Raw genomic sequence first — 16,025 nt, forward strand, 5'->3', positions numbered from 1 at the left:
AAAATTTATTTTTATCAAATGAAACATTTCAAAGTTCTGGAATTATCAACAGAAATACTCGTACAGGTGTTCACAGTATCACCGAGCCCAATCAGTAGTCACACGTCAAACTACTAAAAACGTTAAACACAATGTAATGCAAAGCGAACCTAAAGAGAAAGCTAACTCGGAGATATCTGAGTTCACGCTAAACTAACAAATCGCAATAACAATAACTGAGAGCACATGTTTTCTCTGGCCTTATACAGTTTCAAACCGGCCGCCGGGATATTTCTGGTACTTTCTGCTTCTTGAAATTACTGGAAAGCACTATAAGTGTAGAATTACGGTTTCAGCTAATGTAGTGATCAATTACATTTATTTAATTACAATACCTATTATCGAGATGCAGGCACCGGACCAAGATGTCGCCAAATGGTCTCAAGTTCTTTTAAAGGCGACTGGGGTTTTAGGTGACCCAATTGCCAAATCCTGGTGGCGAAGAATAATCATTCCTCACCTTTTAGTTCGGGCATGAAAGCTTTTCGATCATTGTGTTCTTGCTTCTGACCGCGTCGTACAGAAATTAAATTATTCAGATAATTTTCCTCTTTCTATTTTCGTACAATAAAATAGGTAAAAAAATCTGATGTGGTCTGATGTGGCCAGCATATATAATCTTTTGCCAATTCCATGTTTCAAATAACAATGAGCTTTAAGTGAAGTATTACCTCCGGCTGAATATTTGTAAACAAAATCAAATTTGTTGTTCCAATAAACAGAAAAATTTGTGACACGAAATTCTGGATTACGCTTTATTAGGAATTATTTGCAATATGTAAAAACTGGTTTTTCTAAATTTATACTAATATATTCAAATGTTTCTCCCTTTATCTTTTTAAGATTATATTTTTTTGGGCAGTAGAATAACACATAATGTAATTCGATTTTGATTAAAGAAAATTAAGTGTTTATAATATCTTTAAATTAAATACTTAAAATGAATACCATAATTTAATTTTCTTCTATGTTATTCTAGTATAGTATCGATAAATCTATATTTATTTTGATCTGCATGTATATTCTCACGATACTTAAGTATTAGTAAACAATCCTCGTTAGTTTTTGGAATTACATCTGACAGGGACTACCATTTGTTCCAGGATCATTAAGACGTATTTTTCGAATTTTCTTTTTACTCTTGCGCCTCGTCACCAACAAGCGCATTTTTTGGTAACATGGCCTGCATTGCAAGAACTGTGAAATTCTTCAAACGATATGTTGTTACAAAAATCACTCTCTTCTACGACTCGTGTCTAGATATAACGAAAATAGTCTCTTAATATGGACTGCATTATTTAAGATTAAACTCCCTTTATAGAGAATCTATATTTTTTTACGGAAATCTTTTAAGAGTTCTAAGGAAAGTACCACTTTCAATTTCTTGTATATAGTCGAAATGTTTTAGACTTTTGAAAAAAGGAGGAGTAACAGCGAGCGAGTATCTTACAAGAGAAGCAGAAAACGAATGCAGAAAATGAATAAAATTAACAATTAGTAATTGTTACTAGCTGTTTGAGTTTCAGCTTGCATCATCATGTGCATCATTAGCGTTGTGTAAAATTCATATGATAGAGGCTAAATAAATTGTAAAAAAGGTTTATTATAAGCAGTTATTATGTTTAGGACAAAAAAGCGAAAAAAGCCAAGTTAGAATGGAGAATCAAGGTAAGTTCAAGGAGATTAGTATTAAAGTGAGAATTATGCTATGTGTAATTTTTATCTTGCAAACATACATACTTACACAGGTATATATATATATATATATATATATATATATATATATATATATATATATATATATATATATATATATATATATATATATACATGTTCTCAAATTCAAAACTTGCAGAAATATTTAGAGTATCTTCTGTATGTTTCACAAAAATTGAGATTAAACTACAAAGGAAATTAGTGAAAAATAAAGAGGGCTGTTCTTTTGTTTCGTGTTTATCATACGAATACAAAGCATTTATTTTATTCAAACGATTAAAAACATCTATTGGAATTTTATACAGTTAAGCACTAAAATGTTAGGTATATTTAATGAGAAGAAATAAAGTTGAAAATGTTAATATCGCTGCAAATAATGTACCGTCAGATAAATGTCTATTGTGAAATCATAGCTGAACAATGCTGGAGAATCATCACAAAATTCGGTTAATATTGTTACGTTATTTTTCTTTCTTTTCACGTTCGTACGGGGTTCGTGCGATTTGGAGTGAATAAAGACGACACTTCTTGATGAAGTATCCAAACACAATTTATTAGCCAGTATTCTCAGGACAGCTCTAAAACGCTTTTACAGTTGTAAAACTGTAAAAACACATTTTTACGGGAGAACGCCCATGTAATCCAGCTTCTCTGAGAACTCATCGAACAGTTTCAGGTGAAATTGAAGTAGAAAATTTTGCATTAAATTCTGCAGAAACTTTTACAGCGCTCAAACGTGGGTTTTTCACAAATTTTCTAATAATAAATCTCTTATCACGTTTAGTTAACTTTCTCGGTCGAGCTTTTCTTACTTTATTTCCAATCCAATTTTCTTCTTTAAGGCGTTTTATCACATACTGCACTGTAGAATGGGATAAATTAACTAATTTATCGATATTTCGAATTGATTTAGCACTACTATGGTGAAAAATTATCAATTTTTGAATGCTGTTTGTAATTTCTTTATGACTGCGACCCTTTTTTCAATAATAAATAGAATATTATGAAGTAAACAATAAAAAATTAAAGTAAACGATTTTTTAAATGCCACCACAATGCAAAAATTAAAAAAAGCGGCAAAACGATAATTATAATTTTGATTTTATCCAAAAATATTTCAGTGTACGAAGACTTTTGTGAGATAAAAGGTTTGTCATTTTTTGATAATTAATTTCTTAAAAAGAAAGTTTCGCTATATTTAAAAAATATTTCATGTAATTTTGTTCCGAATAGGTTATAGATTTTATTATTAAAATCTCATTCAGAAAGTTTACTTTAATTAATGGATAGAGCCCTATTTCAATGAAAATCATAGGTGTACGAACACTTTTGGGAGCCACTGTATAACTTAAAAACGAAAATTATTTCTAGTTTAGCTTTTAGTTTCTAGTTCTAGAAAATTGTTTCTAGTTTTTCTAGTCTAAATTATTTCTAGATTATTTAATAGTACTAGTTTAATGAACGTTTTGTAGAATTATTATATTATTAAGTGATGAAACTGCTTGTGAATATTAATAATGTATTTAAAAAAAAGTTTAAACATTACTGTTACATTTGAAAGTTTAAAAATTACAGTAATGTGTAATAATGCGAGCCACAAAAATAAAAAACATTGTGATAAGGTCGCATAAAGGAAGAAGAAACTGAAGATTATTATGGACAAGATGTCTCGTTATTATTATTTAGCTTCCGAATACGTTTTCAATAGTTGTTAAAATAGTTGTTATTGAAATAATTAAATTGTTGGCAATGTTAAAAACGCAAGCTCGAGAGCCACGTATTACTCTCGCACGTAAAATTTATAGAATTTGATTTTAAGAAAAACATTTAGGTTTTTCTGTTGTTGATGGTATGTAGCCATTTTTTGGGCGTTCAATAAAATTTTCATGTGGTGTTCTCATCGGAGTCTCATCGGAGTTCTCATCAGCGTTTTCATCGGAGTTCAATTCCACAACGTTGATGCATTAACATTACACCACAGCAGTAAATATTAAAAGTTGGTGGCAGCTTTTAGGGATTGTTCCTGAGAGTAAATTTAGGAACGGACTTTTTCGCCTCTGAACTTGAGTTTTATGTGAGCTGTCAAGACTTTCTTCTCTTCACAAGAACGATCTAATTTTGCGTGCAAGGACAGTTCGCGTGGTGAAGCCTCTTCAGTGACAAGTGTCAGTGTGTCAGACGGGAACGCCGGGGGAAGCGTGATCTAGTTTCGCAAAATAGTGAAATTTCCCGGAAGAATATCCAAGTTAGTGCCAGGAGAGACAATCGAAGGCGTCTTCAAAATTTGGTGAGTACCATTTTTGTGATTTTGGAGAAGTTATGCCAGTTATTCGAGACTAGGTTTATTTTGGATATAGTTCTGTTTTTGGGGATCAAAAGTTTTCTGGTGGTTATTGAAAGTTAATCATGTGGTTACTGTTGCTAATTGAAATTTAATTGTTTGTTCTATTGTATTAGTAACTGTTTAAATTGTATGAAGTATTGTAACGGTATGCTTTAGAAAAACTTAGTTTTTAAATCAGTCCAGAGTTTGAGAACAATATTTATATAGTTAATATAGAGCAGGAAAAGGTTACCTCTTAATTAGCCTTTTTTTTATATACGTTTTGTATGTAGGCATAGGTATTATCATTAAGTGTTGTAAGGCAATTTGTGTTCAGAATTGTTAGGGAATTATTCAGTTTTGGAGAGATAGACCTGTTGTTGTTTTTGTGTTATTGTATTTCGGGGTAGGTTATTTTTCTTTAATTTTCCATAATGGGTGAGTTTATGAGGAAATTTACTAAAGCTCTGCTATTGAAGTTAGCGGAGGAGTTTGAAACAAATAAGTCTCAGGCAAATAGAGTAAGAGAAATTAGGCAGGCTATTCTAAATGCCGAGGACTATGAAGAAGAAGCGGCGAAAGAATACGCGGCAAGAATTTGGGCTGCGGCTGAGCAGAAAAAAGCAGAAGAAATAGCCGAACAAGAGAGAGCAGAGCGGGAACGTGAACAAGAGAGAGCGGAACGGGAGCGGGAGCAAGGTTTTGAATTGGAAAGGTTAAAACTGATGAATGTGGTTCAGACTAATAGCCTAGTTTCCACGGTTTCGAAAGTTGAACAATCTAGAGAAAAAAAGGTTAATTTGAAAGATCTAGTACCGCGTTTTGAACCGAGTAACATAGATATTTCATTATTTTTTATGCTATTTGAGAAACAAGCTCAAAAAGAGAACGTTAATGAGATTTATTGGGTCTCGCAATTAATTCCTTTATTACCTCACGATGCAGCCCAGTTAATAGTAAAACAACCAGCGGATAAAGGGGATGATTATCAGAATGTTAAGAAATTACTCATGCAGAGATTCAAGCTTAGTTCTTGGGCACTAAAATCAAAATTTGAAGAACATTCTAGAAAAAACGGAATGTTATGGACGGATTTAGTGTATGAATTGAGAGTGTATTTAGAGAATTGGTTGGATTCAGTAGAAGTTCAAGATTTTGAAAGTCTTAAGGAACTTATGCTCACTGAGCAAATTAAGCGGCGAGTCCCTCTAGAAATAAGAGAGCACTACTTGGACAACTGGGAAGAATTTAAAACAGCTTCCATTTTAGCAGAGAAATGCGACAAGTATGAGGCTTTGCGAAGAGATACGAGGAAGTTAGAACAGAGAGCGGGGTTAAAGAAACCATTTGAGAAAGACAGAGAGCGGTATGTAAATTCCAATTGTAGTTATAATCAGAACAGTAGTGGTCATCAAAGAATTAAATCAGAGGAGCGTAGAAAAGTGGAGGCTCTTAAAAAAAAGCAAGTTTTCAATGAAGCCGGCTTCGAAAAACAACAAAAATTAAGGTGTTACAAATGTGGAAAGGACGGACATATCCGACCTATTTGTCCATCGCCGGAAAAGAATAAGGCTAATCTGGTAAATAATCTAGGAACGGAGAGTTTAGGAAAATGTTTTGAGCCGTATTTCAAGAAAGCAGTAATTAATGGGATAGAAAGAGAATATCTGAGAGATACTGTACCTGAAATAGATCTGTGTAATGGTACTTGGATTAATACTAGTGACTTATTAGGGGAAACTGTATGGCTGAAACAGCCTTTGGACACAAAATGTAAATGTTTACCTTTGGCGAAAGTCATCATTGAAGGTGATTTTGGTGTGGTCACCACAAAGGCAGCGGTTACTCCGGTAGAGTTAGATAAAGAATACTATTTGTTAGGAAATAAAACTGCACAGTTGATTGAGGAAATTAGGGAACGACCGGTTCTCTTGAATGTTGTGCAGACTCGTAGTCAGGCGCATGCGCGCAGAAGTTTAGAGAGAGCAAGTGCAAAAGTCTTAGATTCCAGATCGAAAGAAGAGAAAGAGATAGAAAGTGAAAGGGTCGTGAATAAAGAGCATTCGGAAGAAAGGAAGTTAACCAGTAATACGGAAGAGGCAATTAAAATTCCAGACATCAGTTTAGAAGAAAGGTCTATCCTTGTGGATGTTTCGCCAGCAGAATTCTCGGAAGCACAAAAAACTTGCGCTAGTTTAGCGGCCCTGTGGAAGAAAGAAGAAAGTGAAAATGAAAAAGTTTATAATTGTCAAGGAAAGACTATTCAAAGTGGCAGGTTCTAAAAAAGGGGAAGATAAGCGTCAGCTGTGTGTTTGCCTCTCGTTTTTAGGAAAGGGATCTTGAAGTTATGCCACGAGGAAATCTCTGGTCATTTAGGGGTAACAAAAACCAAGGATAGAGTTTTGACACACTATTTCTGGCGTAATTGCTACCAGGAAATTGAAGAATTTGTGACGACGTGCGATATTTGTCAGCGTGTAGGTCACAATAGGGATAAAAAGAAAGCCCCTATGAAGATTATGCCCATTATATCAGAAGTGTTTAGCAGATTAAATATTGGTGCAGTAGGACCTCTGATCCCTAGTTCGCGTGAAAATAAATGCTTAATTACATTTATTTGTGTTGCTTTCAAATATCCAGATGCCATTCCTGTACAGAATTTAAGCTCTAAAAGTGTGATTCAAGCCTTGATACAAATCTTTTCTAGATCTGGTTACCCTAAGGAAATTCAGTGTGATTTGGGTAGATCGTTTACCAGTGAACTTACATCTGAGTTTTTTAGCAAGTTCGGAATTAAGGTGTACCATTCTTCTGTGTGTAACCCTCAAAGCAATTTTGTTGAAAGGTTGCATCCCCCCTTGAAAAAAGTATTGAAGGCTTTGTGCTTGGAAAGCGGGAAGGGCTGAGAAGAATGTTTGCAATGTGCTTTGTTTGCCCTCAGAACTGTTAGCCATGAGAGCACAGGTTTTAGTCCCTGCGAGTTAGTACATGGAAAAAAAATTGAGAATGCCTCAAACGATCGTGTATGAAAACTGTCAGAGGAAGAAACTTCAGACCCCACTGTGGTCGAGTATGTTCTAGACGTAGTAAACATATTAAAGAAATGTCAGGAGCTGGCTGTAGAGAGGATGAAAGAGTGTCAGAATAAAAGGAAACTCTGGTATGATCGCAACGATGTTACGAGAAGGTTTAAGGTCAGAGATCTCGTGCTTGTTTTAGCCACGTCTAAACCACACAAAATGGCTGTGAACTGGATAGAGCCAGGTAAAGTAACTAGTGTGATTTCCGAAACCAATTATACGTTAAAGATTCCGGGTAAGCGTAGCAGTGACACCATTTATCACGTACATTTGATGAAACCTTATTATCAGCGCCCCGAGTTTGTGAATCTTGTGACGGAGGAGGTCATGGAAGATACTGAGGAAGAAGTGGATATTCCTTATCCCTTGGCTTATCCAACTCAGGTAGATTTTTGGAAAATAGTTGGAGATAGTAAGCTAGAAGAAAGAGCTTCGGCAGAGGAAATGGGAAAATTCCAGGAAGTTATAGGGAAGTATGCAGCGGTGTTTTCGTCCGACCCCGGCTGTACGTTTTTGGTCGAAATGGATATTAAATTGTTGGATGAGATTCCGGTTAGAGTCAGGCCTTACCGAATGTCGGCGAGACAAACCGACATCCTAAAAGAGGAAATTAGGCGGTTGCTTGAGTTAGAAATCATAGAAGTCGGGCAATCTAATTATGCTTCGCCTATGATCTTAGTAGAGGTCCCAGGAAAAGATCCTCGTCCTTGTATAGACTACAGAAAATTAAATTAAAAAACTATGACCAAATTTTTACCTTTTCCCAATATTGAAGAAGTGGTAGAAAAAGTCAGCGCAGCTCCATTTATAACAATCATGGATCTAACCAAAGGATACTTTCAGATACCACTCACAGAGCGTGCACAGAGGTATGCCGCATTTGTGACGCCTTTTGGATCTTTCATCCCTAAGAAAATGATGTTTGGGCTTTTAAATGCGCCTTTCTATTTTTGTAAATTGATTGCTCAAGTTTTAGGAGGGCTAGACAATTTTGTTCTACCGTATATTGACGACATCGCAGTCTTTTCGCCGACTTGGGACAGGCATATGAAGGATTTGGATGTGGTTTTAGGTCACCTTCAGGAGGCTAAATTGACTCTTAAGCCCCCGAAATGCAAATTCGCACAAGACCATGTGAAATTTCTGGGTCATGAAGTAGGGTTTGGGAAAAGGTCGCCTTGTGAGGCCAAGATTCAAGCAATCAGAGATTTTCTGATCCCCACTACTAAAACACAGATACGTAGCTACCTTGGTACTGTGGGCTACTATGCAAGGTACATAAAAGACTACGCCCGTATTGCGGCACCTTTGACAGACGCTTTGAAGAGGAAAAACAAAAAAGAAAAAGTGATTTGGACAAAAGAGTGCGACGAGGCTTTCAATAAACTGAAGACCAAACTAGTAAAAAGTCCGGTTTTATTTGCAGCAGATTATTCTAAAGAATTTATTGTGCAGACAGATGCCAGCTTATATGGTGCGGGTATTGTGTTGTCTCAAATTCAGGATGGGAAAAAACACCCTATACTGTATCTTAGCAAAAAGTTTACTAAAGGGGAGCGAAATTATAGCACCATTGAAAGAGAACTAGCGGCCATTATTTATAGACTGAAGAAACTAAATCATTATTTAGACGGACAAAAATTCAGAATCCAGACGGATCATAATCCGTTGACTTTTTTAAACAAATTGATGGGATCAAATTCTCGTTTGACTCGTTGGACATTGTGTCTCCAACAGTACAACTTTGAAATTGTTTATAGGCCAGGCAAATTACACGATAATGCAGATGGCTTGAGTCGTGCCCTAGTCTAGTGACTGAATATCACTAGTGGATACAAAGTAAGGTAAAAATTAATGAAAATGGCTGAAAATGATTTTTATAGCGCTTTGGAATTATATTTGTGTAGATTCAAAATTGTTTGCATTTTGTGTTTCATTTAAAAAAAAAAAAAAAAAAAAGTTAGAATTAAATATTTTATCTTAAATATTAGCATTTTTTAAAAGTTGAGGAATGTACTTTGTATGAGGCAGACATTAGGAGTAGTTTAAATTATTTTTGTTGTATTTCTGCGTTTGTGTTATGTAGAAATAAGTGCAGAGTAATGTAACTGGCTTCTCTATTATCACTTAAATGGTTACCACTTGTGTTTTGAAATCAGTGAAAAGTATTTAGAATTTTTCCTTCCATAGTCAAGAAAAATTCCTTTATGAGGGAATTCCTTTATGAGTTGTGATAAGGTCGCATAAAGGAAGAACAAACTGAAGATTGATATGGACAAGGATGTCTCGTGAGCATAAGATGAAAATTATTATTATTTAGCTTCCGAATACGTTTTCAATAGTTGTTAAAATAGTTGTTATTGAAATAATTAAATGGTTGGCAATGTTAAACACGAAAGCTCGAGAGCCACGTATTGCTCTCGCATGTAAAATTTATAGAATTTGATTTTAAGAAAAAGATTTAGGTTTTTCTGTTGTTGATGGTATGTAGCCATTTTTTGGGCGTTCAATAAAATTTTCATGTGGTGTTCCGTCATTAGCGTTTTCATTGGAGTTCAACACCACAACGTTGATGCATTAACACTACACCACAACATTTTCATAACTAATAATGAATTTAAAAAATCTGATGTGTACACCACATGACTTCCTTGTACGCAATATTAAATTATACGCATTTTTTCTTACATTTCATTTAAACTTATTGGATTGAATTAAATCTACTTCATCGACAGCGCATAAATCACAATAGAATAAATGCACTCTTTAAAATTCACTATATTTGTTTACCATAGGGTCACTTTGGCGCTAGGTTCACTTAATTTTCGTTCATCTTATAACTAAGAATGCACAAAATTTATATCATTTGAAAATTTGTATCATCTTATCGTTGCCACATGTTCTATTCAAATACTATAATAAAGCTAGAATGATGTATAAAAGAAATTAAGCAAACGAAACAAAAAAGAAACAGTTTTTCACAGACGATTTAGTATTTCTCATTCAATTAATTCAGTTCTCACTCACGACAAGGAAAAAAATACACAAAAACTCAAAATATCTGTATTAAAAATTACGTAGTAAATCTTAAACACTTATTTTCTCGAAAAAATTCCAGAAAGGATTAGCATTATTTAATTCGCAATAATAAATGAAGGCGTTATCTTTGTTGTTGCGAAGCTTAGTCTCTCTAGATTGGCAACAAATCTACTATTCTACTGCTTCAAATGTAAACAAATATGTCTGCCATGTTATTTAAAACTTAACCGCACATAAACAGCTTTTAAATTGTTGATAATTGTACAAATATTGCTTCCAGATTTACGAAAGGCATAAAAACCTTAACCGGAAGATAAGAACAACATAATTCAATCATTTTTAAAGCAGAAAATGTACAATTTACAAACATATAAGAGTAAAGAAACTGAGATCACTGAACCGAATAACAGAGTGGATATATATATATAATATATATATATAAATATATTTATATACGTTTGGTGCGCCCGATTGCAACCAAAATACGAGGTGCACATCTACATGTTATAGCAGTCTTATATACAATATTGTAACGTTTTGAGGCTACTCGTTTTTGAGTTATTCGAGATACGTACGTACACACGTTCGTACAGACGGCACGAAAAATTCTCTCCAGAATTCATTTCAAAGCAGTTTTATAATTTTTTTGGAGGAAAGGTGTCTTTTATTCTGTCCTTACGTACAGATGACACGCAAAAACATCCTTAAATTGCATTCCATAGCGGACAAAATGGATATTTTCGTTGAAATGTGCTGCCTGAAACTTTTCTCGATTACAATACTTTTTTTTTACTTCGTACAAGGAAGTAAAATATTTTCAAATGCAAATAATTTTAACTAATACTTTTGTTCCTTATAAAAAGTAAAAGGTACTTATGGAAAAGATTGATACCTATCACTTTATCAGGTTCTATGTTCCGTCTAACCTTCTTCGGGAACATGCAAGGACCTGACTCGGAACAGAGAGCTTACTAAAGCTATGTTCAAAACTGTGGGAAGCAGACAGGATACACAAGAAGGGTATACAAAACCCTTTATTTTTCTCTATTTACAATAACTTCCGTACTTCGGAAATACACAGACCCGCTACTTGGGGTCAAAACGTAAAAGTATAAAAAATATAACTAAACGCTAACTTAACTTTGAAATAATAACGTGGAAGATTGGCCTTATATTAACAGGAAGCGTATGTAGTACAGAGAACTGTGAACACTACAATACGTTTAAAAAATTATCAAGAGGATTAAAACCTCTGGCCTGGACGGCAACCAGCAACTGAGTACACTTCTAAGGTAAGCGGCCTGCTTCGACTAACTGCTTCCTCTCTCTCGCTTGGCAAAAAGCCACAACTTAAATACTTGGCGTTCGCCAGACAAACTTTGCATAAATACTTCATCGCTTATAATTCTGGCCGGAAGTAGAAAATAAGAAGTGATAGTAAAGATTTAAAATAAAATAAACGTTAGTAAAACTTAAGATCCTTACATACTTCCCGCCAGAGTTAATTAGTTTGCAACTGAGGTCTAAAACGACCTTGTTGAAAACTTTTAGCTCTAGAATCTAACGCGAGGCCAATCTTTTACAAACATTTTGCGCTAGAAACTAGAAATTTAAAAGAAAGAAATTTGTTTTTACAATAGCAGCTCCCAGGACACAATTTTTTCATCTGTACTGCATCTAAACAGGAGCTTTTATTCAAATCTGGTTCCTTCCAGAGATCTGGAAGGAAAACTAGTTTAATGAAATGTTACACAATGAAATTGCAAGCAACATGTATAATTATATTTTTCTTAACATTCCTATTTCATTCATGACTATTTTAATTATCTCTCCCCGTGCTCTCTGACATGTGTTGTAAAAGAACACCAAACACGAATGTGTTTATGTCTATGTGTTCAACACTTCCTCCTACAATCAAAACACTAACGTGTTAAAATTCAACATACCAAGACCTCGTAACACACCCTAATTTCAACTCTAAACCCTGAGGTACTATTCTGAAAGTGGCTAACTCTGAAGTGTAGCGTCAGAGAGCCTAACTACATCATTCAACCTTTAACACATATTCACCATGATTTAGTCTTTTTACAGTCACACGAATAAAAAAAAAATTTAACATTACTTTCACTTTTACCATATCACGGTATTTCTTAACATTTAAAATGACAGTTCACATTGTATATAAGAACATATTAACATGTCGTTAATTTTACACATTTGAAAACATACATTAGTAGTACATTGTTAACTTCTATTCTTTTCAAAGCAAGTGCCAATTCTTTCTACATTGAAATAATACATTTCAAAAAGTCTTTCAGACTAAAACTTCTTTCTTGCCAGAATGTTTTAAATAATATTTATACAATAACTTTTTACAATATTTAAGTCTTTACACAACGCTATTATGCATCAACTTTAGTTTTACGCGCGAGTAATTGAAAAACATAATACCAAAATCGGTAACAACTCATTTCTCGCCCTTTTGGCGATAAAGGTAGACCTCGCATGAGGTAAAACTTCTTGAAATCTGCCACTTGCAGTAAGAATGAAAGATTAACTTAAGTTTGCAAAGTAACATAAAATTTTACTTATCTTTGTGATATTCGGACATTCTTTTCTGGGCCCAGTCCTTAAAGGTAGTGCAGATAGTTGTTTGATTTATCCTCCTTCTTGTACGGGCTCGCACTTCAGTCAAAGAATCTGTAAGGAGATTCTTTGCTTCAGTGCCTTCCTCTAGATGCTTTCTTTTTTCTCCAGTTCGGTCACCCTTGAATACCTTCTTTTTCGCTTCTGCCTGTGGTCTTGGTCGTTTGATGGCAGCTGGTCTTGGCAGAACCGGGAAACTTCTTTCGTGTTCCTGCTTGGACCTCGTTGCTGGCCGTTCAAATTTTCCTTGTAACTTTTCCTCCGTCGCTTCCGCAGTTCGGCGACATTTGCTGCGGAGAGTCCTGTCGGATGAGTAGATCTTCCGTTTTAGAGCCGGGTTATAGTTGCCGTCATTTCTCCTGGTTCTCTTTGCATACGTCGACCTTCTCCCTTCTTCATTCTGGGGGTGTTCGTTAGCTCTCTTTTCTGGACGGTGGAACGGCTTCGTTTTCTTGCCACCTTCAAATTTTCCGCGGGGAAACTTTCTTTTCACTTGCTCCTGCCTCTTAATGGCTTGCCCTTGTACTTGTCGTTTTTCCACCTCTGGAGCTTGTGCCTGCGGTGTCTGCCGTGCCGGATCCTGCAAAAGATCTGAAAATATTTGCATTTTATTACGATCATAGTAGGGTTTGATTTGATCAATGTTTGCGGAGCAGGTTTCACCATTTCTAGCTTTTAACACTACTACAGCGTGAGTTATTTTTTCTATGACATATGGTCCTTCAAATCGTGGAAAAAATTTGGCAGTTTTATCTTCTGGTGCTGAAGAAAGTGAATGCTTAATTTTTAAAACTTCATCCCCTACTTTATAAGTTACTCCCCGTCGTTTCAAATCATAATGCAGCTTCTGTTTTCTTTGTGCTACTTCCGTATTCTTTTTCACTTCTTTTATTAGTTTTTCTATATCACCCATTTTAAATTCTGGGGCTCTTTGTTGCACATAAAATAATTTATCTAACGGCGTTATAATCTTTCTCCCTAGAAATAACTCAGCAGGAGTTTTGCCCGTTGTATCATGTTTTGCGGTCCTAAGGGCGAAAGCAAATTCATTGACATAGTTATCCCAGCTTTTATGAAAATTTTTAACATAACTACGGATAATTTTCACTATATTTCTATTGACCCGTTCCGCTATATTTGATTGCGGCCGATACGGGACCATTTTTAAATGACGTATGCCCAGTTTTTGGCACATGTCTTCAAATACATTACTTACAAATTGAGGACCATTATCCGATATCAATTTTAGGGCCGCCCCGTATTTTAAAATATATTTATTTAAAATAGAATCAGTAACTAATTTCGCGGAGGCTCGTTTTAAGGGAACAATTTCGGTCCATTTACTAAAATGATCAACCATAACAAGGAGATAGCGACTTTTATTTAACTGGTTTTTTGGGAAAGGGCCCAATAAATCGATGCCAATTATTTCATTTGGAAATTCGGATTTAATACTATTTAGAAACCCGGCCGGGCGGAAATTAATATAATTAACTGCTTGACATGTTGGGCAGGACCGGACATACGCCCTTGTTAACTTTTGCAGTTCAGGAAAATAGACTGCCTCGCGTACGCGTTGGATAGTTTTTCGAATACCAGCATGAGAAGCTAAAGGGCTGTCATGGAGCTCCTGCAGGATATTTAATCTAAGACTAGCTGGGATAACAGGTCGAAATTCGTTGTTGGAATTCGTAGTTTTTGTATAAAATAATAGACCATCTATTAGTTCGTAATGGGTCGCAATATTTCTTATCGCCACAATATCTTGGTGGCTAAAATTTTCAGGATCCTTTAAATACTCATAAATGCTTCCAAACTCAGGATCCTTACCCAGTTCGGTTATTACAGTTTCTCGGGAATTTATTGTACATGCTGTGAGCATTGCCACCTTTACAGTATTACCTTGTTCATCTATTTTAATTCTTGATAGGTCATCTGCTACGATATTTTCCTTTCCGGGGGTATGCTTGATTACCAGATTATATTCTTGTAGCTTGAGTGCCCATCTTATTAACCTTGGGGATAAGTTTTTCCCTGAGTCCAATCTAGTTACCGCCGCATGATCAGAGTACACTGTTATTGGCGCCTTTCCAAAATAGACTCGGAACTTTTGCACTGCTAACAGAACTGCAAGTGCCTCTCTCTCGGTCGCGGAATAGTTTCTTTGTGTTTGATTTAAAGTTCGGCTAAAAAATGCCACGGGCTGCTGATTTTGCGAAAGTACCGCTCCTACCGCATAATCCGAAGCATCCGCTGAAATTTCTAAATTCTCATCCTTTTCAGGAAATTTCAACACAGGGGCTTGCGTTAATGCTTGTTTTAATTTTTCGAAAGCACTATTGGCTTCGGCCGTCCACGATAATCTTGCCTTTTTTCCTTTTTAATTTTAACAATGGCTCAGCGATAGCTGCAAAATCTTTTATAAAGGACCTATAATATGAACAAAGTCCTAGAAAAGAAGAGAGCTTCTTCGCCGTGTTTGGAGTCGGATACTTTTGTACAGCAATTATTTTTGATTCGTCTGTCTCTATTCCTTTCTGAGATATTTTGTAACCTAAATATTTTAATTCAGGAGCTGCAAATTTGCACTTTTCGACATTAACTTTTAGACCGGCCTCATTTAATAAAGTAAACACCTGTCTTAAATCCTGTACATGTTGGTCGAGATTATCACTAGTAATAATGATATCGTCTAAATAGATAAATGTGGACTTTCCAAGAACAGGTCTTAACACAATGTCCATACATCGCTGAAATGTTGCCGGGGCCCCTGAAAGGCCGAACGGCATACGCAAAAATGCATGTGCCAGACTTGGTTATAAAAGCAGTCTTAGGCACGTCCTCAGGCCTAACCCCTATTTGAAAATAACCAGTCGTTAAGTCTAAAGTCGTCATATATTTGGTGGATGTTATGCTCCTTAGAATTTCTTCAATTATAGGTAACGGATATACCGGATATTTAGTTATGGAGTTTAATTTACGGTAATCGATTGCGAATCTCCACCTTTTTGGATGTGTCAAAGGATAGTCATTATTTTTCTTACATAAAACCACCGGGCTAGCATAACTACTTGAGATGGGCGTTATGATCTTTTTACGTAGCATATCGGTGATATGCCATTCTATAATTTTTTCCTTATTCTTATCATACCGGTATACTTTGTGGCGAACTGGCATTGAAT

Source organism: Stegodyphus dumicola, chromosome 10 (genome assembly GCF_044657685.1).
Source record: "Stegodyphus dumicola isolate Sdum_Otavi_A_Nest chromosome 10, ASM4465768v1".
Lineage (NCBI taxonomy): Eukaryota > Metazoa > Arthropoda > Arachnida > Araneae > Eresidae > Stegodyphus > Stegodyphus dumicola.